Below are 15,118 nucleotides of genomic sequence, written 5' to 3'. Positions count from 1 at the left end.
GTTAACTAACTTTTTACAAGACGCTTTCAAACATGACTGGTACAACCACCTTAGTGGGATGTGCCTCATAACATTACAAAGCATACACATTATGATCTTATGACCATCATGGCTTTATTACTGTTTTCTCATAAGTGTTAGAAACTATAACTTTAATATGAAACATCAACCCATTTACTTAAATACAACAAAAAATGTGCAATAAATCAATAGGATGTAGCTGTAGAAAAAAGTAAGGAGAGCCGAAACAGAAAAGATGACTGGTCATGGAAAAATAGAGTCAAGAACTTTAACTGATAATCAGAAACCTTGGGAAAGGGGGGAAAGCTTGGGAAAGGGAGGAAAGTCAGAACAAAATAAAGGGAGAAGGAAAAGAACATTTTACCGTAGTATTTTTAGTAGAGTACTGTCAAAGTAGTAGTCCTTGCTAACATCATCAGTTCCTCATGATTACCAGCACAAGCACCAATAAAAGCTCTTGTTATGAGTTAAAGACCAGGCATATTTCGTTTCAGAATAGACTATCTGTTGGCATTATTCCAGTCTGTCACTTGTTTTTTAACAATAAGCATCACATTAAACTGGAATATTTTACTAAAAATATTATTTTCCCTCAATTACCCACCAAAAATTGCACCAATATCATATTTCTCATGGGGGTATTTGCCTCAGAGAAGTATTTTACACCAATATGCTCAAAATAGAATTATAAACAGTAAATTTTTAAACTAGTAGTTACCTGCTCATCTCTGACATCCACAATTTTTTCAGAATTTAGGATATATTTATTTCTGCTGTACAGTATGGTTACACAGGAGCTCTTTCAGAAATAATTTTGCTATTGAAACTGGAAGCCAGTGTCAGGAACCGTGTAAGTGTTACTGTTTATGCAACTGAAATTCCTGTTGAATAAATGGCCCTCTGCAGTGCTGTTATATTTGTCTATTTCTGTATGCCAACTATGATATTTTCTAAAGTATATACCATCGTGGTATCTAATCACTGACAGTCAGACACTCCACTTAGGTATGGTTCCAGCAGTGCATAGGAGCCATAAAGAAAACTTAATGAGCTTCCTGGGGATTGCCTATAATAGAGAAGCGTGCATGTGGCATATAGCTGCTTGGTGCTAATTCTGAAAGAAAAAAACGGAGGTGTAAAACCTAATACAGGGAATTCTTGCACCAAAGGGAGGAAACTGTCTACTGCTGAATTTATGGCAAGCCTTTTTGAAGTGCTAACCTGGAGATTAATGAAAAGATATGAGACTTCAGAAAATTTCTGCATTTAAATTACGTCTTTCACAAGGAGTATGGCTAACTAAATCCTTCCCATAGCTTTATGACTCGCATCCTTTTATTCTCTGTCCCTCTCTACGGTACCCTCAGTTCTTTCCTATGCATTCCAGTATCCTTCTTTGTCACTTTTGCAATATTAAGTCCTTCCTCCACATCCTCCAAACTCCTCCCACTGCCCTCCCATCTCCCTCCAAATTCTATTAAGAAAGGAGAAACAGCTGATTCTGTTTTCAGTAAGTCACCTAGCACATCAACAAAGCAGGTAAACCCAAGCTCCACCACGATCACCCCTTTTCTTTCCCCCTTAATTCTTATCACTGAAACAATATACTTCCTCAAGAGAGTCACTGATCTGAAAACTGTAGGTAGTTCAAAGCTTTGAGACCTCTAGTCTTCTGTCAAAATCAAACTCCTTAACAAGTCAGAAGATTACTTGGAGTGAACAGAAAATCGCTTGCAGAACAAAAGAAAAACTGATGACCAGAATAAATAAGCCTAATTAACAGTAGGGAGACAGGAATTCTGCTTATTAGAATAACTTTAAAGCATAGAATAGCTTTGAAGCATACAAAATATACTGTATCATTCCTTTATTTGTTTCTCAGGTTCTTATCATTTAGCCTTTTTTTGCAAGTATCTTCCTTCCAAAATGTCCAGAAGTTTTCAGAGATAGCCCTGCATTATGCCACTGTCCGTAAGCACAAGAGCTTCTGTAAAGGGGTAAAGAGACAGCATATCAAGAGAGAACCATCGGTGAGGCTGAAAGCCTTGCTAGTTCAGTTGAGATGGGAGTGGGTTCCATAGCCAGGATCACATCAGTACAGCAACTATCAGTAGTGAGCCACAGCATGCCAGGTACTGCAATGGCAGAATAGATGGCTACAAACATACAACACCTTGATGGCCAGTGAGTGGCCAGAGGCAGAGCAAATAAGAGAAACCAAGCACCCTGCCCCAAAGCAGTTGCTGCATGCAGATGAACTGAACATCTTTCTCTTGTTCCTACAGTTTGTTGCACATGCAGGCTGATGCAGATTGTTGGTTTTTCATCTTTTAGTGCTGCTAGAACTGGGTACCACCTCTTTTCGGACAGATGCTTTCTATTTCTTCCCTCCGGTTTTCATTGGCTTCCCTTCAACAGACTGCACCAAACTTGCAATGCCAGCCTTACCAAGGGTGACATTTAGATTTCTGTATTTTTAACACAGAGACATTTTACTTAAGGCTGTTTCCATCCTCTGTTTGGTGTAGATATCTCTTTCAAAGAAGCATCATAGCCAGTATAGGACACCTGCACATTGGACTGTAATTTTAACCTGCTGCTTAATCAACAGAGAGCAGTGCTGTTACAGCAGCAGTCCTGTAGACTGACTTGTCTTCCACAGAAGGAGAATACATTAACATAGAATCACAGAATGATTTGGGTTGGAAGGGGCCTTAAATATCACCTAGTTCCAACCCCCTGTCATGGGCAGGGACACGTACCACTAGATCAGGTTGCCCAGGACCTCATCCAACCTGGCCTTGAACACCTCCAGGGATGGAGCATCCACAGCTCCTCTGTGCAACCTGTGTCAGTGCCCCAACACCCTCTGAGTGAAGGATTTCCTCCTAACTTTAATCTAAATCTCCTCTCCTTTAGTTTAAAACCATTTCCTTTGTCCTATCATTATCTGCCTGAGCAAAAAGGTGTTCTCCATCTATTTTATAAGCCCCCTATAAGTATTGAAAAACTGCAATGAGGTCTCCCCAGAGCCTTCTCTTCTTCAGGCTGGATACATGCACTGAATACATCTGAAATGGGGGCACCCTAAAATTTCTAGTTCTGGGTGCATGCTAGGCTACCTCCAGCCTGCACACTGTGGGTCAAGATGTGGCTGCACGCTATCTTCACATTCCTTGATTTCCACACAAAGGAAATCCAGGTGTGTATACAAGGAAATGGCAGTATGTTCAATAACTCTTCTCAGCTAAACTCCTATTAGAAGCTTTAAAATAGTTAGTTTGAATCATTCCTACAGAATCATTTCAGGCTTCCCTATACTTTATTTATTTATTAAATTTATTATTCATTTTCATTTTATAAACAAGAATTTGTTTTCTCTCTTTACCAGGTTCTCTCATTTTAGTATCTTTCCTCTCTACCCCTGAATGCAATAAACAGAACAAAAATAAATGAACAAGATTGACTTCATAATAATTTCTTCAAAGCATAAGTGTTTTAAGATCAGACAGAGAAAGGTATGTATATTTTATGAAGTTTGCAAACGTCATATTAGATACTCTCTGATCAAAATATGTTGTGCTTTGTGCTGAGAATATTTGGGGTGGAAAACTTGCTGTTATTTCAGATGTACACTTGATCTTTTCTACTTAATCTGAGGTCTAAAGTTATCTGGTTCTTCAATCCCATAGGCTTTCTTATTTCAGTGATGAATGGCATTAGCTACCTTAAATCAGTTTACCAACACCCAAGAATTATAACCCCAAATTGCAGTTCTCCACCTGAGTTCTGTTTTGATCAATTGGTGGAAAAAGCTTTGAGATTTGGGACCACTTGGTCACTATCCAACATTTTCCTGCTAACTAAAGCAAGGAGAAAAAATAAATAATCCTAAAAAAGTAACTTGAGATAGAGACAATCATTTGAAGAAAAACAAGTACAATGTATTCTGCAAATTCAAATTGACACAAATAAATACTTAATATTTTTACAAGCTCAGAAATATTTGTAAATCTGCTGTAGGTTAGCATAATCAATAACAATTAGGATAAGATTCTGCTGTTCCAGTAAAATATAATAATTTTCAGCTCCACAGTAAAAAATATTTATTTATTTATTCATTCCAATTAAGTAGCTATAAAATTAGAAACCTGTAGTAACACCACAAAGTGATGGTAAGATTTATTTACTGTGGTTCACATTAGCTGCAGCTACTACTTGAAAAGTCTTAAGAAAGTTTAGAAAGCTGCTTGCTAAGGTTTTGTGTAGGGAAATTGCAAATCATCATTTAACATCGTTAAGATACAGTCTGGGGTTTGGGGAATGGGCTGTCCCCCTGTTGTAGTAGAAAATTTGTTTGGCTTTTGTTCTTGATTTATTTTTTTTCATTATCAAATCAAATTTAATTGCTGAATCATATTTGCACTCAAAAAACATATTTTTACCAAAGTCTCTCCTACGTTTTAAAACCATCCTTTCTCTCTCATATAACAAACGTCTGGCAATTGACACCATTCTTGTCTTTATGATAAGAAAAAGAAAACATGAAAGAGCAGGACTGTACATGGTGTTTTCCAAATCTGAATCTAAAAGCAACTAACAAAGGTCAAGAAACTGGAAAGGCTGCAGAAATGCTGATTTTTAAAGGCAGACATCAGTAGAATTTAGAGTAGACAGATTAAGCAAAAACTTGACAGATAACCAAATACTTTCATTCATCTTTTTACACGAGCATTCTCATTGGAGACAATGGGATAAGTCATAGCAAAAAAATCTGTGTATGAAAATGTTGCAATCTTATTAAAGATTGTCATAGGAAATGTCATACCATTTTCACACAGATACATGCAAGAGGAATGCAAGCAAAATATAAAGCTAATCATTGCTAACAGAAATTCTGGAGTCGTATCTCCCCAGTTCATTTCTTGACTTTCATTTGCCCCTCAAAGCATTCCAGGTATGCATAATATTTTACCTGATTATGGCAGACTTTAGTGATACACTTCAGCTCCTTTCACTGCCAAATGTTAAAGATTTACAAGGCTAAAGTATAGGCATAATTACCTTATTTCTCCCTTCTGTAGATTATTTCTGGATTATCAGCACCTCTATACTTATGACTCACTCCACAAGTCAATCACCTGAAGGAACAAACTAAGACATGTCAAGAAGAAATTGTGCACAGGCAAAGGAGCATGCACATTGCATCTGATTCCCCTTACGGGTATTAACCCTGGGAAAAGCAGAGAACCTCATGATGCTTCTTTTCTGAAAAAAAGTGGTATTACCAGTTCGGCCAAGAGCAAACCTTCACTCTGTGTCTACTGGGACTGCATCCCATGCAGATTACATAGCCTTTCAGTGAGATACTGTAAGGGTTCTGTTTTGAATACTGTTTTTGGATCATATGATAACCCAATCTTAAAGATACACATGCAGAGGTAATTATGGTTTTGGCCAGTGCTGATATCTAATACATGCAAGATTATTCAAATCAGATGCACCTATCAAAGTTGCTCTGGTATGATTTATTTTCATGTAATAGGCTGCTCAGACAAAAACTTTCTAACATGAATTGATATTTAAAATCGTATTAAATCACCCATTCATAACTTCTTTCAGCTTTCAGGAGGGAGTTCTTTCAAAACACTAACTAGGTACACAGTTTATTGGGATTGTCCCCCCTTTGCATACACTAGAACTACTAAGGTCAGATTCATTAGCTGGACATTGTATCCTTGTGACACTGAGGTAGCCTGTCCTCTCTTTTAGGTCCAATGAACAGTGGGGTTCATTTCTCTGTCTCATTTGTTACTATATTCTCACTTGCTGCTCCTGCATTAATGACCTTGTTCAATTCAACAAGATTTTTATGCACATGTTTCATTGTTGTTAAGTATTACACTATCACAAGGTAGGAATTTCTTTTTTTTTCTTCAGGGATCCATTGAATGGATATCCTTCCGGGGATAAAAGCAGGTCAGCTATCCTCAGCATCTCCAAATGTAATTCCTCTATGAATTATATACACAGATATAAACTCAAAGACATTCCTAACTACCCTGGCATTTACAAAAGACAAGGCAGGAAACTGAAGAAGCTAACTTTCTATAGCAACAATACTACAGCGTGAGTTGTAGCTGTGTTGTACAGACTTTACTCCTGAAAACAGATTTCCTTTGGTTTCAGCTGGTTATTTGGTTATTCTGTTTTGTAAATCTTGTCGTATATACTGTATTTAAAGAATTCTTTCCAGAGAATGGCAGAAAGAGTAATTGGCATAATTATGATAAATTGTTATATATAAATTAATGAAAGTATCCTGTAATACAGGAAATAGTAAAAATAGGATCTCAAATAAATTAAACATGTGCATTAGTAATCCTTTAGTGGATAAAATAAATTTATTTCCTTTGCCGGAATGCAAATAGAGTGCAGAATACCTTTACAGACAGGAGAAAGAAAAAAAGTATAACATTTGCTAATAATTTAAATAGTCATTTTACCAAACAGGAGTAGAGACAAGGAACTATAATTATGTCATCTGCATATCTTTTTCAGTATCAAACTGCAATGCCTACTGATGACAATCAATATTTTGTCAACTTAGCTGTTTATCTTGGCTAAAGAGATAACACTCTACTCCTCTAAATATAATCAGAAAGTTTTCATCAGACAGTGATGTATAAGGAGTAATTCCAGAGGATATTATGTCCTGTGGGTACACTTTCTCCTTACAGTTTCTCAAACAGTTCATTTTCAGTCTGAGATTATTTTCTCCTACTTTATACCAGCAATATTGCAATTCCTAGTTGAAATGTCTGTTGAAGCAAAAGAAGGGTGGAATTGCAGACTCTTCTACTTCTCCAGCTACCTCCTACCCGTATATTCAGCTATTGAGAGCAATGAAAAAAAAAAAAAAACAGTACAATTCACTATTTTTGACTCCTTCCAAAGCTAGCAATTCTATGACCTATGTGTGAAACGGTCCGCCACAAAATGTCTCGTCTGGAGAGGAGACACTGGAACTCAAGTGAGCTGCAAATTCTCAATTTGCTATTATCCACTGATTAGACTGAATGGTGAACAGAAGCTTAACCAAAATGTGTCTTTCTTGATTTAAAGTAATATTCTTAAACATCAGTGTTATTGATTATTATATGTCATCTGTGAGTGTTATCTCCAACTCTAAGAGCAGGGTGGAGAAGATTAGGAAAGAGTTGAAGGTGGGAAATGTAGTGTAGGAGGGAGGGAATTAAGCAAGTAACCTTGTATATAATATTTGCTTTGAAGGTAAACACATTTACAAGAGCACCACACTGTCTATTAACTGGAGGTCAGAGAGACAGTAGGCCAGATTTAGGACTATATTCGTGAGATGGTATCTAGAACGTCCCTATGACATTCTTTTTTACTTTGACTGTGATTAGTGAAGCTTCTTTTATTTGTTTCTGTCAGTTTGTGTTAAGTCATTGCAGAAGAAAAAGCAAACAATCTGCTTTATTTGCTTCATAAATATAATTATAAACTTGCCAGAACCAGGTTAGCCACAAATTAACATGACAGCTACATTCACTTTCACATGGATTATTTATGAACAAACTTCCACAGTATATAGCTACTGATAGGACCAGGTGTTGCTGCAGAAGCCAATAGAGTTGCTATAGTGACAGGCCACAAGAGTGGTCTAAAATAATATGATAAATGATGAACATCTTGTAATTTGCAAGCTAGCAAAGTTTGGCATTTAAGAAATATTGGTCACATCTGCAAATACGTCTTCTCATATGGGAAGAGATGGGTACAGTGTTTCAGAGTCCACATTAAGCTAATATGCTCCCTCTGCTCTCTTATTCCGATAAACACTGCATAGCTCTCAACATCCATGTGATAACTGAATTACTCTCTTCCTCCTTGAAGATACAGATAGTATCTCTTCCCTTCCTCTAAACATTAGACTTAAATGTCCATAAAATGATTCTTCTCTTTATCTCTGGAGTTGACAATACACGCTACTTGTGGTAGATTTTTAAATATTTAAAATTCATTCACCTTTTTAGATCTCTGAGCAACCATGGAAACTAGCAGCAGATTTTCCAAATAAATAATATGAAATAAACCTATTTTATCCATCAGTTAGCACTTCCAGACAAAACAAAACAAACAAAAAAATCCCAACCCCCCCATAACTATAGAAAAGGAGAGGGCCTGAAATTTTTATTAAAGCTATTAGTAAAAAAACACATAGATTTGTCATTACAATTCCAGAACTTTCTGCATGGAGGTTTCATCCATTGATATTTACATACAATATAAAGTACAGGAATCATAAGGCTAAGGAATGAGAAGAAAAATGAAAAAAATCCCTGCATTTCTGCAACAGAATAATATTGAAAGAACTGGGTACCATTTAGATGGTGGCAATGACAAATTGGTACCAGCTTTTGGATCAACACACATAAAGCTACAGCCCCAGCATGGAAAGCATGATGTCTTGGCAAACTAGTCAAACAATAAAGTAATAGTAGGGCAGCCACATTTTCTAAACAATGTTAGCTGCAATAGTGTCACTTGAAGAGTCCATTACAGTTCTGAGATGTGTAATGTATTTAAGGCTCAATTTAATCTTTTAAATTGCCTTCTGTATTTCTGCGTTCAGTTAGTTGTGTTGTTTCCCCACTCTCTTTTTTCTATCTTGTGGTAGAAGTACTAAACATAAGTAGAAGTTTTCTTCCTTCTACATGTGTGCACTCTTTCCAAAGCTAGAAACTTCTCTGACATTCATTATACTGAACTAGGAAAGGAAAAGGAACAAGCAACTAACATTGCAAATTTTAGAAACTACCTTTCTTCATAAAAATGTAGTCTGTAACTTCAGCACATGGTGTGACCTCGCTATGAGAAAGGAAGCCGTCACCAAAATGATTGCATTTTAATGACTGGAAAAGCAGCAGACATGAGTTTGCTGCAGGCTGCTAAAAGTAAACCTTTCAAAATGGTGAGTTGCATCCTCTGTAGTATGCGTGGTTATACAACAAGTATCAAATGCAGCTCCAACTCATGATGTGTGCTGTTTCACCGAGAAAAGAAAAGCATAACTATTCAACCTCAACTCCACAAGAACAGTTTCATTCCACCAAAGTCATCTTTGCAGCATTGAAAGCTGTTGAATTAAAATAATTGCCTCACAAGCAGAGGGAGGAGGGAAAACTTCCACTGGCTGAACAGGGAGCTAGAAAAAGATTGGGGTTGCGCTCCCCATAACACTGCATGTTATACAATTACTCTTTTAACCATTGCTTTACTGCAGCCTAATTGTGTGCCAAGCAGCATAAAATGGATGGAGTGATGAACATAACTCTCTGTGACAGCTGTCTTTACCAGGTGGCCTTATGCTGTCTCTACCAACACCACAAGTGCTACAACTTGCCATCACCTTCTTGTTACCCACCTCCTCAGTGCTCAGAGCAAGAATGCTTACCTCAATCTCAGGTGTTTGCTGGTCTCTTCAAGCAAAATTCTTTGCAAAGCCCTATAGCTTCAAACACGGCATGGTGATCCATATCTTTAAAGAGTGTAAACCTTTCCATTTATTTCTTGCTGCATGGTTGCTCTTGTATCTTTTATCTCCTTGCTGGTTTGTCCTTGTGATGGTATCCATCACCTTGCTATACAATTCACCGTCATCTATGGAAAACTGCCATCTCCCATGCTAGTATCACATCCTGCTGTTAATAAAAAATAAAATAATTTTAAAAAGGACAAATCAACAGAAATCTCAATAGTACATCTTTGCTGACATATCTCTCGTGAAAGAGAAGTGTACTAATTGGTGTGGACTACTGTCTGATATAATCTTGTAGTATGTCAGTCTTACCCAGATTTTAATTTTTACTTACAAATTAGTCATCAACACTCAACAGAGAAGAAATAATAGGGGTATCCTGACAGTGACCATTGGCTATACTTTGGGATGTGCTATATCTATTATACTAATCTATACTATACTAATACATATATACATACACTAATATATACTATATAATATACTATATTATATTACACAGTGCAAGGACACAGCATATTTTGAAGGCTCATTAAATAATTAAAAATTAAAAATGGTCTGCCTTCTATCTCTGTATCCCTCTTTCAGCCACTGGAATATTCATGTTCTCTTCTTTCTTCTTTAAATTCTGTTAACTTTATATGAAGCCTCACATAAAGCACTCAATAATCACATGAAGACAAAAATGCAAATTCCCCTTTTGTTTCTATTAATAAAAAAAAATAGCAAAAGTCTGTTAACTGAAACAACTGATAGTACTACACTTTATGAAGGCTCAAAAAGTCTTATAAACCCCAGAAACTTTAGTTTGTAAAGACACAACATGTCAGAGGTTTGAATTCAAATGAGCCAACCAAAAAAATCATTAAGACCTAAGAAATCTTCTAGACTTCAGTGGAAGCTGTCTGGAAAGATCCAGCATGTAGACGCCTTATGTGGTTTGAGTATTCAGGGAATATTTAGAACATTAAAAATATTTATCATCATAAAAGAGAGGAAGTGGATTGTTAATGGTATATGAAAATGGTATTTACAGAGGCAAAAAAAACTACACTTATAGGCAAAAAGACTTTTTTCTACTTTCTTTGCATTCTACCCATTTTCAATTTTGCAAAAGCTAATATTCTCCCATCAAGTGTATTTTAAGTAGCCTTACTCTGATTTAAAAAACAAAAAAAAGTCCTTTCTTCAGTAAAATGTTATTTTCTTAATTCCTCATAATATCTTCAATCAAAACACTATCATAAAGATCTTCTGGCTGGTAAAAATGCAGAGGAAGTGCAACAGCAAAAGGCTGATTAATAAGCAAACAAAAGAATTACAGCCTAATTTGAATATTATTCTTACTGAAATTGTAAAGTAGTTTCATGAAAATATTTCATAAACATTTTCACAATTATACTTCAACATTTCTACTCATTTTTCATCTTGAAACTAAAATCAATTTATCTAATTGTACTATCTGCCCCTTCTTGTGGTAGCTGAGCAGGATACAGTGAGTAACATTGTGTTTCTATATACTTGCTATGAAGTATATGAATACTATACTAGGTCATCTCTCATACAGTGGCAGCCGTAGCTATGAAACATCTGGCATCATCTAGATATGAAAAGGTGCTTCCACTAAAATTTCTGCTCTGCCAATAGCAGAAGGGCATAGTTGCCTGAATGTTTCAACACATGCTTCACGTTTTGAACTGGAAAGCGCACCATTCATAGTCTGAGAAATTCTCAGAGCAATGAAATGTTGAACTTAGTTTTTAAATGCTTAAGATGTGTTCTTTGTTTTACTGAAGTTATTTTGGTTGTGTTATTTAAATATCTTATTTAAATATCTTCTTCTTGATATCTTTCCCTTGTTTTACATAAATAGCTCAACACAAGAAAAGCTTTAGTCATAATTCTTTTTCAATTTAAAAAGAGAACAGCATTTAAAAAAATAAACTAGTCTTCAAGTGGATTTTAGACTCACACTTTTCTTTGTAAAGATAAGATATTCCCTTACTTCAGAAATACTCAGATTTTATTTCAATATTTATCAACAATAATGGTGGAATGGAATGTTTTGTTCTTACTAATACTGAATAATTTAGCTTTTTATTGATCTCAGGCTTATTTTCAATATTTGATTTTAAAATACAGCTCCAAAAATTACTTCTGCAACTTCATAAGATAAGAAGAAATAGTCATAGACTAATTTTGAAAGGATACAAATGTAAAATAGAATGTTAGGATAGTTTTTTTCTTCACCAGACTCCTCCAATAAACTAACTCCATTTCTTCGAACCTGTGATAAAATTTTAATATGGTTGTTTGAAAAGAAAAAAAAAGGAAAGCAGACTACATATAATTTCTATTCTTTTCAGATTCAGATCCATTGTAAAATCATAGTTCTTTTACAGTATCACCACATCATAATTCAGCTTTTTTATCATTCCTTTGTGTGCCCTATATGGCAAAATTATAACATTGTAAATTGAATAGAACAGCTTGAAGATTTGCTAAGGTATTTGCTATTATGTCAAATGATTTTTCTCACTCAGAAATGTCCTACAACCAGCTTATTTTACAATGCCCATGCAAATCACATACATTAGAATTTTAAAAGGAATGCAGAAAAAAGCCCACAAACAAATGATTATTTCTAGATTTCTTTAAGTCTGAGAGTAATTCTATCATTTAGCATTTCAATTGTAAATATTATGTTGTAGTATACAATAAATTGTCATTGTAATGGTGTTCTGCTTCCAGAACAAGAAAGTAGATGTAGTACATTGATTAATCGTTGTAAAACATTCACTGAATTCTGCAATTAGAACTTTATCACTGAACAATGACATTCACACGAGTATTCTTATACATCTTTATTTTCAGGTAGAGTAGCATTACCCGTCTCACATACTGTGTTCTTTACACAGCAGGAGCTAAAAAAAAATAAATTTGGTACATGGTTCACAAGGACCATGTGGAATATATCTGTGAGTTAGGTGCGTGTAAAAAAAAAAAAAAAAAAAAGAGCCTCTTTCTCTGACTGCAGAAAACCAGACATAGCAAATTCTTAAGGAGGTTTATCCTACTTCTATGCAGGTGATTTGTACATTGACTGGTCAAAGAAAGAAAATCATTTCAGAATTCTTTTTATGACTGTCATTTCTAAACACGTCCAGTTCCAAGAAAGGGGAAAGTTTGCAGACACGGACTGAATTTGAAGGAGAGTTAGGTTGGGATTCATATGACTTTTGGACTGATTCCTTACAGGGACATCTTTTAAGTGTTTTTCTTCTTAGATCTTAGATAAAGATTAAAAACATATATTGAGACAATTCCAAGACCTCTACATCTTTGGAAATACAGCAACTGATTCATGATGATGTTTCTTCAGAAACAATCACTGCACTTTTTTTTTTTTAAAAAAAAAAGCACAAACACTTCAGTGAAGAAATATGATAATTATTCAAATTAATTTTACAGAGCAAGTTAAAAAAAAGTTACTTAAAAAAAAAAGTTGTCAATCAGAACATGAAGATCCAGGAAAATACACCCCTTTAAAATCAAAAACGTTTTGACAAACAGCAGGAAAATACCAAAGCATTTCCACACTGTATTTGAAATTCTTTCTGTGTTGTCAAAGATCAGCTTATGACAAAAGGCTCAAAAGTGACTCTTACAGAATATCTGGCTTGAAAATACTGAAGCAAACTTGGACTACTTAAAGAAAATTACAAAAGAAGAAAAGTCAAAACAGAAGTTTTGAAAGTGAATAGAAGCCTGATGACAAGTACAACTAAAATCTAGTAAAATGAGATAAAAATCAGATCATTAGAACACACTTGGTAATGAATAAGATTTACCCACGCATCATACCAATCCTTTGAATCCAGAAGTATTACAAGTATTTGACCCTCTAGTTTAAACGAGAAAATCCTCTAGCTTCAGTTACGGAAAACATAAAATTGCTTATATGTTGTTCTACATACAGTATTTGTTATGTTGTTGGGAGTCTGATGATGCCTATTTATATGGTTCATAACTGGTTACTACTGAGGTTCAGTAAGCATAGAAATTATACAAAAGCGGTCAGAATAAATCTATAGATGCCTTGTTTTTTTATGAACAGTATTTTAGTATAATAGACATGAAGGACTTCAATCTATAAGTAGGCAACCTCTGTATCACAAGTAGGAGCTTGAGACAAGTAGGAGCAAGAGCAGGACTCAGGGAAACACGTTGCTCCTGATACTAGTAAAACTTTAGCAGAGTATGTGAGTACATGGAAAGCAAATATTATGCTGATTCTTTTTTAACTATAACTCTGAGTGAGGAAGAGACACCCAGAAATACAACCAGATCCGGAGGTTGGAATGTGGCAGAGGCAGCTATAAGTGATGCATCTGTGCTTAAGTGCATCTAGGTTTGGGCATCTAAAGGTCTGTGCTTAAGTGCATCTAAATTTGTTAACAATTGAAGGAAAGAAAAAAAAAAATCTAAACTATGAAAAAGTTGTTTTATACTTATTAAATACAACTTCCCAGCCACGACTGCAAAAAGTTCCTAACTTCTTCCACAGCGTTATTTATCCAGACTTAATAAACAAAACACACAGGCACACTTTTTCAGACTGCAATCAACCATGAGAAAAAGACCTGAATTTGAAAAACTAAACAAGTAGACTCCAAATTTGCGTGGATAGTTTTGAGATTTATTATGCCAGTGTAGATCCAACATGCTAATCCAGTTTATAAGTGACTGTGACCTTTTATGATCTTGATTTTTGAGATTCATGCCTGTGCTTGCTTACTCACTAGATCGTGAGCAGTTTTGTTGCATTAGGTATAAATTGAGCTCAGCTTCCTGACTTCTGTGGAACATGCCAGTTGGTATCAATCAAAAGCCATAGACTTTAATGAAAATTTGCATAGTACACAAGGGTGAACAATAAGCTCTTAGAGTTTAGTGTTTAGTTTTCCCTAAACCCAGGACACAGCTTTCAAAAGTAGCTGTTCAAACTGTACAACCTCATTTATTATCATTTTAGTCAATGACCTTTGTGTCAGTATATGACTTCAGAAATTCAACAATCATTGTTTGATGAGGTCCTACTTAGACAAATCAAGTTGCCAAAATTCAGAAAGGGGATAATCATTAACTGCAGATCTCAGGCTGTCTTGAGACATAAAATAATTGACTGATTACTTAAGGTGGCAAACACCTGTCTGAGTAACTGCACACAGTGTAGCAATATAACCCTATTCTATAGAATAGGTTCATGTGTGGAGTCTTCTTAGGTATTATCTCACAGGATATACTTTGGTTAGTAAATCTACATGTTTATCTGAAGTCTGACAAACTGTTGCTGTATTTTAATTTATGGCAATCACAGCTAAAGGTGATCTGAACAAATAGTTGAGAATTGAAGCAGTAATTAGTGGAACCAAAGAAGTGTGGAATGATCATGGATAAATAAAATAGTCATTTTCTGGTAGAGGGTGTCAAAGATTCTTAAGGAGAGTTTAAATTAATTGAAATTGCTTT

At 35.3% G+C, this 15,118-nt stretch overlaps 1 long non-coding RNA gene across 1 annotated transcript in view; it reads right to left on the bottom strand.

The window, feature by feature from the left end:
• LOC106040983 (uncharacterized) overlaps nucleotides 1-15,118 on the bottom strand; it is a 272,553-nt gene that overhangs the window by 246,947 nt on the left and 10,488 nt on the right. Inside the window, exons 3-4 of the long non-coding RNA XR_010831119.1 lie at nucleotides 9,503-9,749; nucleotides 5,086-5,162 (exon numbers count right to left, since the gene is read on the bottom strand). This is a non-coding gene — a long non-coding RNA (uncharacterized lncRNA). The remainder of the gene's footprint in view (nucleotides 1-5,085; nucleotides 5,163-9,502; nucleotides 9,750-15,118) is intronic.

The sequence above is a fragment of the Anser cygnoides genome, chromosome 4 (assembly GCF_040182565.1).
Source record: "Anser cygnoides isolate HZ-2024a breed goose chromosome 4, Taihu_goose_T2T_genome, whole genome shotgun sequence".
NCBI lineage: Eukaryota > Metazoa > Chordata > Aves > Anseriformes > Anatidae > Anser > Anser cygnoides.
The sequence above is the reverse complement of the archived record's forward strand: the minus strand, read 5'-3'. Positions and strand labels throughout refer to the sequence as shown.